Raw genomic sequence first — 18,390 nt, forward strand, 5'->3', positions numbered from 1 at the left:
AGGAGGAGCGGGGCCGCCCGCCGCCCGCCGCCCGCCGGCCCGAGCGCCCGGAGCGTGGGGCGCAGCTCGCCAGCCCCGAGCAGCAGGAGCGCTGCGAGCCGCGCGCTTACTTATACAGGAAGCGCAGGCGCGGCACTTCCTACTTCGCATCTGGGTCGCACTTGGAGAGCAGGTGAGGGGCCCTTGACCCCCGCCCCGCCCCGCCCCGCCCCGCCCGCAGGCTGGACCCCTGCGCTCGCTGCACCGCTCGCGGCCCCTCGCCCTCCCCTCCCCCTCCTCCTCTCTCCCCCTCCTCTCTCTCTCCTCCTCCTATCTCTCCCTCTCCTCCTCTTCCTCCTCCTCTCTCCCTCTCCTCTCTCCCCTCCCTCTCCTTCTTTCTCCCTCTCCTCCTCTCTCTCCCTCTCTCCTTCTCCCCGCTCTCTCCCTCTCCCCCTCCCTCTCCTGCTTCTCCTCCTCTCTCCCTCCCCTTCTTTCTCCCTCTCCTGTCCTCTCCCCACTTCCTCTTTCCTTCTCCTGCTCCCCCTCCTCTCTCTCCTCCTCCCCTCTTCTCCTTCTTGGTCTCTCTCTCTACCCCCACCCCCTCCTGGGACTACCGCTGCAGAAATCCGGGGCAGGGTGCCTGGCTGGCAACCCTTCAATGCCCTTCACCCCACCCAGACCAGGACATTTCACCTCTTGGCCTTGCAAGCTTGTGGCTCATCCGCCCTTGTTCCCGCTAGGACTCCTTCCCTCTCTCCCTCCTTCCCGGCTCTTCGAAAATCTCTCTTTTACTTGGGATCCCCAACCTGCCTTCCCACCCTGGCAGCACAATTGTTTTTATAGAAACATTTCCCAGCCACACATCTCATCGGAAACACCCTGTCCCTGATTTGTCCTTTTGCGTCTCCTGATTAAATGAGAACACAGGCAATTCAGAGCAGGACGGTCTTCGCTTACCTCCTAAAATAAAGGCACACCTTGATGACACAGTGATTTTGCTTGAAGTGCTTTAGCAACAGATTGGATGTGGGAACCCACTGTGACCTGGCAGGCAGGTTGGATCTGGTTGAAGAGAAGGTAACACAACAATCCAGAAGCTGTAGGGTATGCTATGATGTGCCCTCCTCACCACAAAATCTCTGACACTTAACTTGTGTGTTTAAAACATGATATACCTACTCACTCCTCACACCTGCCACCACCCCTCCTCCCCTCCCCATGTCACAATCACAGTCCCTAATCTGTTGAACCCTTGCAATTTAGAAATGTCCCTGCTGTGATACAGGAATCTTTCTGTACCTGCTGGGCAACCTCACTCTACTTTTGCAAAGGCAGCCAGGAGTGTGCTTCCTAAAAGGAACGGGCCCACCTGTCTGTTGTGGAAGAGATCTGAGCGTGCCAGTGAAGCAGGGGCAGTGGGTACCACTCCAGACAACATAAGGAAACTGCTTCTCAGCCCTCCCTGTTCAAGAAAACCTACAGGTCAAAGCCATGCGCTTGAAGAAAACAGCGTACCTACATGATGGTAGGACAGGCCCAGACCAGTCCATTACTGGGGGAGGAAGAGAAGGAAGGCAAGGAAAATAAGACAGAGAGCACACAGTAGGGAGGGACCCAAAGTAATAGTATCTATCAGAGGACATTTGAGGCTGAAAAGTTGTTCTGGCAAGTTTAGTCGAAATGCCTAATTTTGAAGACAAGGAACCTGATGGCCAGGGAGTTTGAAATGGTTGGCCGGAACCAGAGAGGGGCAGAACTGGAATGAGACCTGAATTGTATTAGGTGAAAAGGTACACGTTAATGACCACCCCACGGATGGTCTAGCTCCAAATTTAGCGGTAGTTAGGCGCTAAGATAATCAACTTTCAGGTGCCTGGGGGGCTCAGTTAAGCATCTGCCTTCAGCTCAGGACACAATCCTGGGATCCTGGGATCAAGCCCCACTTCGGGCTCCCTGCTCAGTGAGGAATCTGCTTTTCCTTCTGCCTCTTCCCCTACTCATTCTCTCTCTCAAATAAACTCTTTTAAAAAACAAATAAAAATAAATAAGATAATCAACCTCAAGGTATTTTCTTACTGTAGTGGCCACTGTCGATGGAGAGGCATTAGGAAAGATAAACAAAGCCCCTTCTAAAAGGTTAGTTTATTCATTAGTTCAATGCAAAACTTTGGCACTGTAGACCAAAGTTCAACACAGAATCCACTTTCTAAATTATCATGCAATTAAGTTATAATCTTTTGTCAACAGGATAAGGGAAGAAGCTGCTCCCCTGAAAACATATGTTAAGCAATGATCATGCCGCCTGCTGTTGCAAATGGCAGAAAGAAAGGGGGGAAAACTGGGTAACTAAATAACATCAGCATGGATTATTTTCACTATGTAAGTTAATAAAAAGTACATTAACATTTTAACAGGATTAACTAAACACATAGAACAACTCTTTCAGATCTGGAATAAAATAACTAGGAATGAGGGGCTCAATCCCAGGACCCCGGGAATCACGACCTGAGCCGAAGGCAGACGCTTAACCAACTGAGCCACGCAGGTGCCCCTCAATCATTTATTGATCTCTTCCCAGACAAGCTGTTAGATGCTAGAAAGACAAAGATAAATTGGATCTGGTTCCTGTCCTGAAAGAGCTCTCAGTCCAGGGAAGGAGTCAGACAAGAAAATCAAGGAGTAGGGTACTATGGTGAGTGAAATGATAAACATGATGCTCTCTGGGAGTACACAGAAGAGCTGTGGAAAGGGGTTGGTGAAAACAATCAAGAAAGGCTTCCCTGAGAAAGTGATTCAAAGCTGAGTCTTCAAGCAGCCACGTGGGGAAGGTGGAGAGAGGTGAGCCAGCTGCAACAGCCCCTGTAAGCACCTAGGTAGTCCTTGTCCTAAGTCAGAGCACATGCATTCAGAATCAAAGAATGAGGGCCTGAGCCAATATAGTGACCATTGGCCTAGAAAGGAAGGGGATGAGTGGAGAGATGTTTGAGAAACAGAAGTGAGAGGAGGGACCTGGTATCCAATTTGATGTGGAGGCTGGGCGAGAGAAGAGCCCAGGCTGCTGGTGCCAAGAAATGAGAGTGCAAACAGAGGAGGAGCAGTCATACAGAAAATGATGATTCCATCTGAATCCTTCAGAATCTGAGGTGCCTCTGGGACATACTGGAAGACTTGTCTCATAGGCCATCAACAGAAGGTGGAGAGTCTTTTAGTAATCAGCAACCTTGAAGTAGTGGTCACAGATGAGCTCACCAAGAGCTGAGATCACCCACAAAAGGTAGCACACTGTAGAGAGAAGCAAAGGCTTTGGACCCATACAAACTTTACTGCCCACTCATTACTGTGTAAGCTTGAACAAGTTTTAACATACCCAAAACTCAGTTTTCTCATCTATGAAATAGGAATGATGATATTCATCGCATTGGCTGTTGTGAGGGTCAACAAGGGGTTTGTAAAGTATCAAGCACAGTGCCTAATGACACTACACAAGTCTTTACGGTGGGCCAGTGAACGTCACCTCCTGAAATTGTGCAGCACACAACCTGCTCAGCTGTACAGCACGGCCCTGTCCTGAGATGCAGTAAGAATTCGGTCAATGTTATTCATCTAAGTAAAGGAAATGAGAAGCGAAAAGAAAGGAATCGGAAAAAAGAATCCAGGGACACCTGAGTGACTCAGTCAGTTAAGCATCTGAGTCTTGATCTCAGCACGGGTCTTGATCTTGGGGTGGTGAGTTCAAGCCCTGGGTTGGACTCCACGCTGGGCATGGAGCCTACTTAGAGAAAAAGAAAGGAAGAAAGGAAGGGAGGGAGGGAGGAAGGCAGCAAGCAAAGAGAACGCAAAGGAACCCCAGTATTTAAAGGGTAGGTGAAAGAGAAGCCCCCAAAATATGCCTAAGGAGGAACTGCTTCTTTTAGGCTGCCAAATTGAATGTAACATTTGATATCTCAGACTGAGAAGTAAAATCCAGCCACTATCATCTAGAACAGTATTTTGTCTGAGCAATAACAGACATGATATTACAAACTGTCCACCTGAGACTGTAGTCATGTGGATATTCATCATAGAGAGTCATCTCCCAATCTGAATTACAGACCTTCCTAAAGAAAAGGCAAACAAAATCTTCACATTAACAGTAAGTAATCCAAACTGTAACAGGAATTCCATTACCTTGCGATATACCAAAAATCATAAAAAAGCAAACCCAGAGTAAATCCAAAGCTTGCTCAGAGTTTTCCCTACGTAAGGAGGCTAAAAACAAATATAGAATAGAATTACTAGCTTTCTCAATATGTATAAGATGCTACATAATATATACCTATTACATGTAGTATCTAATAGGTGTGTGTTATAAAATGCACTGAGGTCCTACATAAGAAGTGAATCAAGTGGAGTTTCTTCTCGTCAACATTGCTCTCTTTAATATAAAGAAAAATCAAGATGCATTCTTATGCAGTTGAAATTACTCCTCTAATATACCTGAGTCGGTAAATTAGTAACACATACCTTAGATGTGACATCTTAATTACATCCCGCACTAAAACCTAAATTAAAGAAAAAGATTTGCTCAGTTTCAAAAACCAGACAAAAGAACACAAGTATTGGGAAACCAGCTTCTGCAATAAAGTGCAATTCTGTCCACAGGAAAAGATGTAAGGCAAAGGTCGCCAGCTCTGCCAATGCCAATTTGGTCATTTCTGCTTTCCAAACAGCTATAACTCCATTTGCATTTTTCTGGTGCATCTAATGGTGCTCATTTATACATTCAGTCAACATTTATTGAGCGTATTAAGCATAAAACTAGGAGTAAGACACAATATAGGGCACCTGGGTGGCTCAGTGGTTGAGCATCTGCCTTAGGCTCAGGTCATGATCCCTGGGTCTGGAATCCAATCCCGCATTGGGCTCCCGGTAGGGAGCCTGCCTCTCTCTCTCTGTCTCTCATGAATGAATGAATGAATGAATGAATGAATGAATGAATAAATAAATAAATAAATAAATAAATAAATAAATAAATCTTTTTTAAAAAAGAGTCAGACACAATACAAAATAAGACTTAAGAACATCACAAAAATAATGTGATAGAAACTATTCAAGGGATATGTTCAGGATGACTTGACAGTCATCCAGTTACCTGAGACTTGATAACAAGGTTTTCAAAAAGCTGGAAGTATGTCATTTGGTTCTATTTCAACCATACAAGAGCATCTGAACATCTCACAGAGCAAGTCAAAACCTGCTGAGCTCCAACAAGAAAAACTTGACCAGAATCCTCTCAGGCCGTCATTGCCATGATGCCACACAAGAACCCATCGTGACTCCAGATGGAGAGCTTACAAAAGAAAAAGACTCCAAAGGATTCAGTTGTTCAAGACTCTGAACATTCCTTATATAACACCACTAGCCAGCTAGGGTTATAGGCCAATAAGAAAATGGGATTCAGAATTATTGTTCATCACCGAACTACAGAAAAAATGACTGCATCAGCCCTGACTTAAGATTCTCCACGAGAGGGGCACCTGGGTGGTTCAGTCTGTTAAGCAACTGACTTTGGCTCAGGTCATGATCTCAGGGTCCTGGAATAGAGCCCCATGTCCTCCTCCCTGCTCAGCAGGGAGCTTGCTTGTCCCTCTCCCCTCCCCCATGCTGTCAAATAAGTCTTTAACAAAAAAAAAAAAAAAAAAGATTCTCCACTTAACATCTCCAAATTCCTACGTATCAGACAATGAAAAAAAAATCCCTAAACAACGTTCCCATAAGTCATCATCCCAGATACTGTAGCAACTGGTTGCCCCCTCTTCTCTTCCTACAAAATAATGAATCATAAAGTCCCCAGTGAAACCAGAAGCCAGATAGAACTAACAAATATTATTGTCTGCAACAGATCAAAGAAACCAAACTAAGGGCGTGGAAGCCACAGCTAGATGAATGCTGGATTGAGAAATGCAGTTACCTTGAGAGGGAGGGATCTTCTTCTGTATCCTCCAAGAGAAAAAAATCTCCCCTACTCGTGGGAAGCTTATTTCCTTTCCACATCTACCACCTTACACCTGAAGTCGTCCAGACCTTCCTCAGCACCATGCCGCAGTGTGGTCCTCAGGAAGAGCAGCTCAAGGACTTTTCTTTTATTAACAACTTTAGCAAAAACCAGAGACTCCGTGCAACAATGTCTGCATTGTCAACAGAATGGAATCTGGGGGATCCCCGGGTGGCCCAGCAGTTTAGTGCCTGTCTTCCGCCCAGGACGTGATCCTGGAGACCCAGGATCGAGTCCCACATCGGGCTCCTTGCATGGAGCCTGCTTCTCCCTCTGCCTGTGTCTCTGCCTCTCTCTCTCTCTCTCTCTCTCATTAATAAATAAAATCTTTAAAAAAAAAAAAAAAGAATGGAATCTGAAAGATCTTTCTTACAAATCATTGTTCGTTCCTTAAGTAGATCCTTCTCATTCCCCTCGGCCTCTGGAGAGCAATCATAGATTAGGAAGCATATGAAGATCAGCTTAAATAAGCAAGGATTGCAGTCATGTGACATGTCTTTGCAAAATGCCTTTTCCAAGGACCTCCCAATAATTTTTAAACTCATATTATGCCTGACCCACTCAACTATACCTATCTCGAGGAAGTCACTGTGCCACTAGTTACAAGTAATCAACATCTCATAAGGCCAGGAGTGAAAAAATAATTTACTGCCCAGAGTCCTCTCTATTCTTTCCACTTCTAACTCAGCTTTCTCTTTCTTCCTCAACTATGGCACCTAGGGAGCGCTCAAATTATTCAAATTATTCTTGTTGTCTGTCTTCCTCAGTGGTCAGAAGTGTGTCACAGCATGTTTTTCACTTCCTACTCTCATCAGCCCCTCACTGACCACATGCTAAAGATAACAGCCTATGGTGTCTTGTAAGCATTTTTCTCTCTGCTCACTTAAGCACACCACATGTGCACACATGTGCACACACACATCATTTATCTCACATCTGTGAATTACCTATTCATATTCTTTGTCCATTTTGTTTTAGAATCATTTATATTTTTCCTGTTCGTAAGAGGTCTTTTATATTACACATTGCCTGAAATATGTTTTACAAACGCTTCTTCCAAATGAAGCTGATGCCTTGATTTATTTTGTTACTACTTAGACAAAATGGTTTTTGATGGTATATATTCAGATATGCCTCCCTTTTCTTATCTAGCTTCTGGGGATTCCAGTCTTTTTTAAATTAATTAAAGTACAGGTGACATATCTTACTTTCAGGTGTACAACATAGTGACTTGACAATTCCATTACAGAATGCCCACCACAGTAAATGCAGTTACCCTCAGCCCCCGCACAATGTTATTGCAGTATCATTGACTAGGTTCCCTATGCTGTACTGTTCATCCCTGTGACTTACTGACTTTATAACTGGAAGTTTGTAGTTCTTAATCCCCTTTATCTACTTTGTTCACCCTCACCCAACTGACCCTGCTCTGGAAACCACCAATTTGTTCTCTATATTTAACAATCTGGGGCTTTAGGGCGCCTGGGTGGTTCAGCAGTTGAGCGTCTTTTGGCTCAGGTTGTGATCTCAAGTCCCACATCAGGATCTCATAGGGAGTCTGCTCCTCCCTCTGCCTATGTCTCTGCCTCTCTCTGTGTGTCTCTCATGAATAAATAAATAAAATCTTAAAAAAAAAAAAGATTCTGCAGTTGTTTGTTCATTAGTTGTTTTTTAGATTTTACATATAAGTGAAATCATATGGTATTTGTCTTTCTCTGACTTCTTTCCCTTAACATTATGCTCTCTAGATCCATCCATGTTGTTGCTGCAAATGGCAAGATCTTGTTCTTTATTATGGCTGAGTACCATTCCATTGTGTATATACCACCTTTTCCTTACCCACTCATCTACTAATGGACACTCAGGTTACTTCCATATATTGGCTATTGTAAATAATGCTAGGGGTGCACATCTTTTCAAGTTAACGTTTTTATTTTCTTCAGATAAATACCCAGAAGTGGGTTTACTGGACTGTATGGTATTTCTATTTTTAATTTTTTAAGGAACCTCCATATTATTTTCCACAGTGGCTGCACCAATTCACAACCCCATCAACAGTGCACAAGGGTTCCCTTTTCTCCACATCCTCACCAACACTTGTTATTTCTTGTCTTTTTCTGAGTGGTGTGAATGAGATCATTGTGATTTTGATTTGCATTTCCCTGATGGTGAATGACATTGAGAATCTTTCCATGGGACTGTTGGTCATCTGTATGGCTTCTTTGGAAAAATGTCTATTCAGGTCCTCTGCCCATTTTTTAATTGGAACTTGTTTTTTTGGTGATGACTTAAAGAGTACTTTATATATTTTGGATATTAATCTGGGGCTTCCAGTCTTGATTAAAAAGGTTTCCCAATGACCTGAATGATATATTTCTAAATCTACTCTGTTCCAATGGTCTACTTGTCAATTGCTAAGCCAACACCATCTTGATTATAGTGGTCTATAATATTGCTATATTTCATACTTAACTTCAATAGGGTATTTATCAATATAAAACTTTATGATCATTTTATCCAATTTTTAAAAACCCATGTAGCTATTCTAGTTTTGAACTGTGGGAAATTTAAATATTATGTATATTTTATGGTTTTATTATTTAAGGGAACAATTCCTCCATTTCTCAGAATTCACTGCTTAGAGAAAAACTTTCAATTTCTACATTTATCTCACATCCAGCCTTCTCCCCAAATAGTTTATTAATTCCACTAGAGTGGCTGTTCTGTTTCTAATTTAGTCTTGATTCGGGGGTGTATATACAGTCATCTCAGCTACCAGAAAAATTTTTTTTAATCTCTTCCATTCCAGTAAATATATCAGCAATATAATTTGTTATCTCATTGCATTTCCTACAACATTACACATAATGATAAATAAAAATGCTGGTCAGACATTCTAATCTAGATCCTTATTTAACTGGTTTTAGTATTTCACCATATAAAATAAAGTTGTTGTTAGATTTTTCACAAATAGTCTTTATGTCTAAATAGTTTCCTTCTATTCCTCTGTAGGAGTTTTATTAGGTTTGGTACTGAACTATACTAAATGTTTTCTCAGCAACTACCAATATGATCATGTTACTTTTAAATTTTTTACATAATGGATTCGGTGGCTGGATTTTCTCATATTGAACCAAATATATATCCTGGAATAATACCTTCTTGACCCTGTTGTATTATCTTATACTGGTATTAATGGTACGCTGGCTTCATAAAGTGAATTGGGGAGGTGCTTATCTTTTTTCTATGACCTAGAAAATTTGAAATAACAAAGTAATCATCCGACTCTTAAAGACATAATGACCATAAAATTGCCCAAACGAGGACACTCTGAGAATGAAAAAAGATGCTAATAAAATCAAATAACTTTTAAAATATATAGGGGATTCACAAAATAGTTGGTTTGCAGACAAATACATTGGTCTGCAAACTGGACTGGACTGAATGGTTTGATTCAAAAACTGTTTTCAGAAATAAAACTCTAAATGAATAAAACGACATGCTTGTATTCATTAAAACTGTTTTTAAACTTTATTTTGGTTTATCTTAACATTAAAAATATGGCAAGGGGAATTATTCTTGGTGCATATTCAAGTACTTAATTATTGTGTTACTGAGTTGTTGCTATTTTTATGAAAGATGTTATATTTTCAATATAATCTTATTTTTTAAATAAAAATTCCTGCACTTTTCTTCAAAGGCACATTTCATATTTAATACATTTGAAATTATTGAACCCTTTGATTAACTCTTTTATGTAGAGCATAATATTTTTAATTGAAAAGATACTTTCTCTTCAGTGCTCAAATACCTAGTAAGCTCAGAGAAAATTCTACTACATGGAGTAGATTCTTAATTTTTATATTTATATTGAGGCGTGTAAATATTTAAGCCAAAGTATTTTAAAAGACACTGTATTTTTTCCTTTTAATACCTTTCTTTGAGAAATATTTATACAAGAAAATTCATTAAGTGAATTCTATTTGTGATGCTTTTTACTGTATCATCAAAGTTAGATATCTTGAAATCACAGACCTTCTAAAATTCTATCTATTTTGAGTTATTGAGGAAAACAGAAGTATATCCAATTAAAAATAGTATTTCTATCAAAAGACTCTTTCCACAGTCCAGATATTCCAAGTGGAACTATAAAATTTCAAAATTGAATTCTGTATACTGTATTTGAATTCTTATCATTTACTTGCTCAGTTCCTACCTTATAAGGATAAATTCTACTTTTTCAGAAATAAAACTTTAAATGAATAAAATGACATGTTTGTATTCATTAAAACATTTTTTAAACTTTATTTTGGTTTATCCTTTTTTTTTTTTTTTTGGTTTATCTTAACGTTAAAAATATGGCAAGGTGAATTTGCCATATTTTTCCTGTTTGCAAGCTTTGTTTTCCATAATTACAATTTGTAAAACTTCAAAGCCTGAATATTTGTTTTTCTTGCTCCATTAACTAATACTTTGATTAAAAATTTCTAACTGGACTCAAACAAAATACAACCCAAATTTAGAGGACCCCTTTGCAAAAAATGGTCAATACTATCCGCTAGATGATTTACAAAGCAATTCTTCAAAGACTCAAAATATTTATAAAATCTGATTGATAATGGGATGCAAGGACAAAAAACAAACTGCGTGCCAAAGGACTTCCATCCATATTCAACGTCACCTCCATCACAAAAATGTCGTTCACCAACTTAGTGTATCAAGAAAAATATTTGTAAAATGTGGCTGTTATTTCTATTTTCACTGAAGCTTGTTTGAAAGAAATAATGATTTCTATGTGCAATTATATGTGCACACTTATATTCCACGGATTTCTTATTCTAGTAATTCCACTGTGTATTCTTTGATATTGTGCGTCACCAAAATCCTTATTCGTGTTCTCACTGAAAAATAAATAATTTTCATTACTTTCCAGGGGCTGAATGTGAATGTGGGGATTGACTCCAAAGGGGCACCAGGCAGCTTTTGCGGTCGGTGACTAGAGGCAGCCTAAAACTGAATGGCAGTGCTGTTTGCATGATTGCAGAAGTTTACTGAAAGTCTTCCAACTGTGCACTTAAAATGGGTAAAATTTCTGGTAAGTAAATCTTACCGCAACAGAGTTGTTAAAAATATATAAATTTCAGGGGCACCTGGATAGTTCAGTTGGTTAAGAATCCCAACTCTTGATTTCAGCTCAGGACATGATCTCAGGGTCATGATTTCACGGTTGTGAGATGGAGCCCTGCATTGGGCTCCACCACAGGCATGAAGTTGCTTAAGATTCTCTCTCTCTCTCTCCCTCTGCCTCTCCACCTTGCTTTCTAAAATCCAAAAAAAAAAAAATTATATATATATATACATATACACACATACACACACACAAATATATATATATTTCATTTTTTGATGGTAAACTTTTAAACAAATTTATAATAGAATCCACAGTAATATTAAATATTTAAACTTCAGAGGAATGATTTTTCTAAAAGCTTTTCTGAATTCTATGAAAATAATTACACCATTTAGGTTAAAATTTTAATTGACTTTCTTTTTGAAGCATCTGGTAACATTTACATGAAACTAGCATAATCTATGTGTTAACTCATCTTCTGCCAACAGATCAACAGCAATGACCTCACTTTTTAAGGTGTGCATAAGCTGACTTAAAGTTGAAAATGTGCAGAATAGATTTGGAAGAGCCATTTGATCTAAATGAAAAGTCATGCTTCACAGAATAAAATTTAATGACACCTTCTGTGGCTGCAGGTGCTAAATCATGACCTTTGGGCAAAGCATTCTTAAAATAATTACAAACTTTTAAAGTAGATAGGGATGTTGCTTCAGTAGATGTGTCAATTATACAGTCATCACCATCTTCCTTAGGAAATAGAAATTCAGGACTCAATTTTTCATGAAACTCTCCCACCACCAGCAGGACTGGGAGGAGTTAGTGGTCCTTAGCCACCAATACAGGAATGTGTTTCATTTTCTTAGGCAGGAGCTCTACATGCTGTTCTTTAAAGGAAGTGTAAGCTAACTTGCATTTGGAGAGAATTGGAGGGGGGGGAAGGGTTGGAATACAGGATCATACTTAAGCCTCTTAAAGTAAAAACATTCCTCACAATACACATATCACACACACTATTAGAGATCATAGCACAACCTGATAACCTAAGAGGACTACCATCTCATCTCATTTTAGTGCACATTAAAATAATAAAGTCCAGAACCAATGCTGAGATGGGACAACAGGACATTTTGTGTAAAAAATTGTCCGTTCCTTCTAAATTTTCAAATTTGTTTCTATAGAGTTTTACAGTTTTGATGTATAATTCTTTCAGACTCTCCTGCTTCTGTGGTTGTGTTTCTTCATTCCTCATCTTGAATATTTTTACTTTTTCTAATTTTTTGTCTTAGTTAATCTTTCTGCTTTTTTTATCCTCTAGTCCATTAATTCTAACTTTTAACTTTATCAGCATCTTTTCTTCTTTTTGAAGGAAATATAAATATGTATATAATATATAATATAAATATATAACATGTGTATGTTATTTATTTATTTACTGTTACAAGCTTTCCTTTGAGGAAAGTTTTGGGATATACTATGCCCTAAAAACTGGGGTATGAAGTATCATTTTTACTGCTTTCTAAAGAATGTACCATTTCTTTTTTATTTCCTCTCTGATCAAAGGTTTATCTGGGAGACCATTTCTTAGTTTCCAGGGGCATTTGGGGGGGGTGTCATATTTTTATTATAGATTTCCAATTTAACTGGAATATATACTTAGGAAATGTGATCTTAAACATCTCTACATTTTATATTTGGTATGGCTTTGCTTTGTTTTTGTCCAAGTGGATTGGTAATCCTATTATTTCTAGTAATTGGGGTTTAGAAAATCTCACATCTCCAAAGAAATGCTCCCTGAAAGGTGTCTCGGTGATGTCACCTGATAAACTGCCCTGTTCACCGAAAGGCTCAATCCCAGGAACAAGGGTTGTGTTCCAGTGTCCCAGTGTCCCGCTGCAAAAGCATTCTGACTTGCAAATCTGGAACCATTACACTTCTAAGTAGAAAACAAGACACTTAATTATTTTTAACAGCCGGATGATTGTATCACCTTGGAATTTAATCAAAACAAACGAAAGGCATGCAATACTCCTGGATGGTACCTAGAAAACACCTAGTTCAAGTTTTCGTTTTCTAATTTGCCATCTGATTTCCTCCTCAGCATTTGTCAGCACTGATAGACATCAGGTAAACCTGCTGCCCACCTACAAATCCAAGAGAAAAACATATTCTTGCATATCCAGAGTGCCTCTGCCTGATTCCCTGAAACCTTGAAGTGCCAGGAGCTGGAACTATTTTTAAATGGGAGCAACTGCTAAAACAGGTAGTCCCACCAAGGCTTTGAAGAGTCTGTGCTCACTGGTGATCTAAGACTCTCACAATGAGCACATTTGATAGAGGAAATCTTGTTTAAATCACCAAGGAAATTCCAAATTCTTACCAAAGAATTAACGGATATTTCAACAAATACACACTTAGGGCCAGGGTGTTGTTGCTTTTTTTTTTTTTTTTTTTTTTTTTTACAGTTTCTCCTAAAAGTTCATAAAGTAGAAGCTTCCTTAGGTCTGGCCAGTTTGGGGGAGAAACAGATTATACTGTTGAGCACCTACTGGGTGCCAGGCAAGATACTTTGTACTAATTATTTTGTATATATTACCTTGTATCTTCACAGAAGTAGTCACTGTAGAAAAATATCTACAGTGATCACATTTTTAAATGTTTAGTAGCTGATATATCAGAAAAAGGCTCATAAGAGTACAGATTCGGCTACAAAGCTGTCTCATGATACAGACCATTTAGGGTTAAACTATGACCCTCACATTTTTACCTCTAAGTCCGGTTTGTGATTCCAGCAAACTTTTATTTCAAACACGGACCAATACGCCCACTCATTTCCTGTGAAGTAATCGTTACATAAAATTAATGAAATAATACCTGAGCTAATCAAATGACCTCACGAGATCCAATCCCACCCAAATGATTTTTTTTATTTGGCACAAAATTCAAAGTAACCTATGACCTGCCCTCCCTTTTCAGATCCCCCTTCGGCCCTCTTCACTTTGCATCTAAGTGCCAGCCATATGGAACTCTTTTCAGGCACTCCAAGTTTCTCCTCTGGCTCTCCATGTTCCCATGCTATTCTCCCCACCGTTTTCCCCTGATGAACAGCTCCCCATGCTCCAAAATGTCACTCAAGGGGACACACCCTCTCTGCATCCACCTGCCTCCTCCCCCATAAGACTAGATGGCCTCCTCCATCAATGGTCTTCCATCGTCAGCATGGTGCTCTTACTCTGAGTGACGGAACTCACTCAGCAAACATTTATTAGGCTCCTATTACCTACTCCATTCATTATTAGGTGTTGGCAGTACAAAAATAAATAAAACACACAACATTTCACATGATGTAGGAAAAGTCAGATGTGTATGCGGGTCAGAACAGTGCCACATGGACCCAGGAAGGAGCTCTGTGAGCCCTGCCCTGCAGCACAAGGAGAGTCTGGGCAAGAAGTATGGGAAGCCACAGAGAGGAAGCTGGATGAAAGGAACCACGTGAGCAAATCTAAAGAGAGGGACAGAAGATAAGTTGTACTGAAAGCAGAAAACATTTCCCCAGCTAAGGCATTCCAACAAAAAACAAAAACAAAAAAACCTCAACTTTAAAACGACTCACTAAAAACTAAAAATAAATAAAAAATAAAAATAAAACAACTCACTTAGGGGTACCTGGGTGGCTCAGCGGTTGAGCATCTGCCTTTGGCTCAGGTCATGATCCTGGGGCCCTGGGATCCAGTCCCACTTCTCCCTCTGCCTATGTCTCTGCCTCTCTCTGTGTGTCTCTCGTGAATGAATGAATAAATAAATAAATAAATAAATAAATAAATCTGTTTTTTTTTAAATACTCACTTATAAACTTTCAAGCTATAATAAAAGCAGATCATCATAGAGCACCACCTCTAACTTTATTCCCAATAGTTATTCACACCCAGTGCTTTCTTAAATCCAGTGAGGCTCATTAGTAATACGTTAAAACTTCCAGATTTTATCTGAAGGCAAGAGGCGCTTTTATGACTGCCCTAAGAAGCATCTGTGACTAGAGATAAGCCATCCAGGTGTGGGAAACATGAACACAGCAAACTGAGAAACAGGGTGAAGAAGGATGACTCCTTCACCTCCCTATGTAAAGGGGAGAGAAAATAAATCAAGACAAATGATAGAAACTTTAGAGTCGGGCTCCTAGACCATCCTACTGGCATTAGATAGAGCCTCCCCAACCCCATCAAGTATCTGTCTTCCTTTCTCATGACCCCATGCGCACACTTGGGCTGAAAGCTCTCCTCCTCACTAGTCCAAAAGCATATTATCTTTGATCAACAGAGACAACACTTGTCAGGGTGCTCCTTAGTATGATGTTGTTGCTTAAATCCTGGGAAACAAAACACACATGCACAAAGCTGCCAACCTTTCACTGTTACACACACTCCTGCACAGGTCCTGAGGCAGCACAGGTGTTTTGGTCCCTGCCTCTGGCTACCAACACTGGAGCAGGGGGAGCACAAATCAGAGCTGACAAGAACATGGTGAACTTGCGTGGCCTCCTGCCCACTTCGTGCTCGTGGTTTCTGTACACCAGTTCAGACTGTGCAAGATGTTCCTCTGATATTGCATCGACTTATGCCTCTCACCAGAAAACATGATAATAAACGCTCCAAGTGGGCAGGAGGCAAACACTGTGGTCTACACCACAACCCGAATTACACCGTGCTTTATAGATGCTGTGCTCAAAAATGCAAACGAGGCTGAAATGACAGAGGAGTTTCCTTTCCTGCATGAGTATTGTACTCTTGGTTTGGAATGAATGAATGAATGAATGAATAAATAAATAAACAAACAAATGAACAAATTTGTAAGTGAACAAGTGCAGGCTCATTGTAAACTAGTTTGTTATAGAGGAAGGATCATTCCAACCTCTGAAAATGAATTTAAATCTGTTATTCCAGCCATGTTACTACATCTGATGCTCTCACACACACCAGCTCACTGAACACTCACAACAGCCTCTCGCCGCTTTTGTCATTCCCCTTTTCCAGATGGAGAAACCAGGCGCTGGAAAATGAGCAGACTTCCCTGGGGTCAAAAAGGCAGTTCCTGGCACAACACAGACTAGGACCTAAGAACCAGGTCAAGTGACATTCTGTTAGCACGCTCCTGCCTCCCAAAGTAAAGTCATAGTAAAGTCATCAAGCTCCCCCTTGACCTCCAATCAGGACCTTTTTTTTTGTAAGGAGGCCAAAAATAGAAGGCTGATGTAAAACATTTTAATTCTATTTTTAACCATCTACTTAGGGCAAAAGGCCAGGTGTTTTGCCAAAACAAATTAGATGATACTCCTATCTCAGCGAAAGCCCAATCTTAAATTGAGAGGAAAAATATAAAATGTACACTGGGAAGAAGAGTCCAACAACTCCGAGTACCTCCATTCTCAGCATTGGCTCCTGCAAGAAGGAAGAGGCAAATTTCCTGGAAGAGTGAACAGTCAAAGTGTATGACTCAAAGACTATTTCCGTACATGATCCTATTTCAACCTTGTTGTCCATCTGCTTGCTGAGAATGTAAAGTTGTCCAGGTCCAAGTCAGAAAAGGGGATGAAATCATCTACTAAAAACATTTATGCAGGATCTCCATGAAGGCGATGTTGCGATTACATGTTGCGATTACACAACACAACCATGCAATTAGAGCCCAACACACACCTTCCCGTTACCTACCGAAACTTCTGTGCGATCGTGATGCTTCACCCCAGGGAGGTAAGTAAGTTCAGGGACTCAGCTAAACAAATGGGCAATGCTATAAAATTCATTATTAATCTGCTGCAGGCTAATTGAGGGGGAAAAAAGCAAATGAAAGAACTGCATACAAGAAAAAATAGTTAATCCTTTACACACAGGCTCTGAATAACCAATAACAATACCTATTTATGAAATGTTACAGCCAGTCATTCTTCCCCTCTCCCCTTGGTCCTCCTCCCCACACTCTCTTACCTCTCCTAGGGAAGTCACTAAGGATATCAAACTCTAACTACTCTCTATCCTACTACCTACCCTTCTAGCACAGCTGTACCTTTCAACACTCAGAGCCCCCCCCTATCATTCACCTGCACACCTCGAGGCTTTCTCTCTACCTTCTTCAGAGTGAGAGAAAATGAAAGTTCCAGAAAAAAATAGCAAACTTTAGAGAAGTTCAAGGGAATGAGTATTCAGAAAACTAATGAATTCAGGGCTTTAGACACAAAAGAGTCCAGACTCCAATTTTATGAGCACAAGATAATAATTAGCATTTCAGCTCTATTGTAGACCAAATGGTCATTTATGGTTGGGCTAGAAACCTAAACTGCCAAGTATAATATTGTTTCCATAGTAAAATGAGTTTCAAGTTCTAAACAACGGACCTGCAAACAAACTTTTGGAACTCTTAATATTCTTAAGTTTGGGCCGCCTACCAAAAAATTTAACAATACATTTTTCCCCTTGAGGAATATAAGAAATAGTGAAAGGGATTATAGGGGAAAGGAAAGAAAATGAGTGGGAAATATCAGAGAGGGAGACAGAACATGAGAGACTCCTAACTCTGGGAAACGAACAAAGGGTAATGGAAGGGGAGGTGGGCAGGGGAATGGGGTGACTGGATGACAGGCACTGAGGGGGGCACTTGATGGGATGAGCACTGGGTGTTACACTATATGTTGGCAAATCAAACTCCAATAAAAAATATACAAAAAAATTTTCCCCTTGAGTTTCTTTCTCTTTACTGCTGCAGAAGAATATAGAAAGTATACATGTATATAACTGGTGATGATGTTTGACATCCTTCCTTAGATACTCCTTCAATTGGGAAAGGAGTTGGTGACCATTTGTTCTGAAAAGCCCTAGGTGAATCTATTCTTCCCGCCTGTGCCCAATGGAAGTAAACAGAAGCATGTCTAAGTAGTGACTATAGGGGAAAGGGCTCTCAACGTTATCATAAAGAGATAGTAAGGACAACAGATTAGGAGAGGGTTTATTCACTTTACATTGGCAAAGAGAGTCAGTGGGTTGTTGCTATTATAGCCTCAGGGCAAGAATTGAGCTCCAAGAAGGCAGGTGGTTGCTTCTGAGCAGATACTGTAAATGTACTCCTGTGTGTGTGTGTGTGTGTGTGCACATGTATAAAGGCAATTAAGCTATAAGGAGTAAGATTAAAGGGATGATGATATGATGTTCTTCCAAAGGGAAACCACTGACGTGACAACATATCGGCCAAGTCTGTAATA

General features: G+C 40.2%; 1 protein-coding gene and 1 long non-coding RNA gene across 3 annotated transcripts in view; one reads left to right on the forward strand and one right to left on the reverse strand.

The window, feature by feature from the left end:
• RNF144B (ring finger protein 144B) overlaps window positions 1-18,390 on the reverse strand; it is a 169,347-nt gene that overhangs the window by 73,758 nt on the left and 77,199 nt on the right. Inside the window, exon 1 of one of the 2 annotated variants that reach the window (XM_077886225.1) lies at window positions 673-781. The exons of the other annotated variant lie outside the window; for it this stretch is intronic. The gene's annotated coding sequence lies outside the window, so the exon portion shown is untranslated. Of the gene's footprint in view, window positions 1-672; window positions 782-18,390 lie in introns of those variants that run through there. 2 annotated transcript variants of the gene reach the window in all.
• On the forward strand, window positions 32-14,965 carry LOC144306716 (uncharacterized). Its single transcript, XR_013373816.1, has 3 exons — window positions 32-172; window positions 10,947-11,108; window positions 13,243-14,965. It is a non-coding gene; the product is annotated as an uncharacterized LOC144306716 (long non-coding RNA).

The sequence above is a fragment of the Canis aureus genome, chromosome 37, assembly GCF_053574225.1.
Source record: "Canis aureus isolate CA01 chromosome 37, VMU_Caureus_v.1.0, whole genome shotgun sequence".
In the NCBI taxonomy this organism is placed as follows: domain Eukaryota; kingdom Metazoa; phylum Chordata; class Mammalia; order Carnivora; family Canidae; genus Canis; species Canis aureus.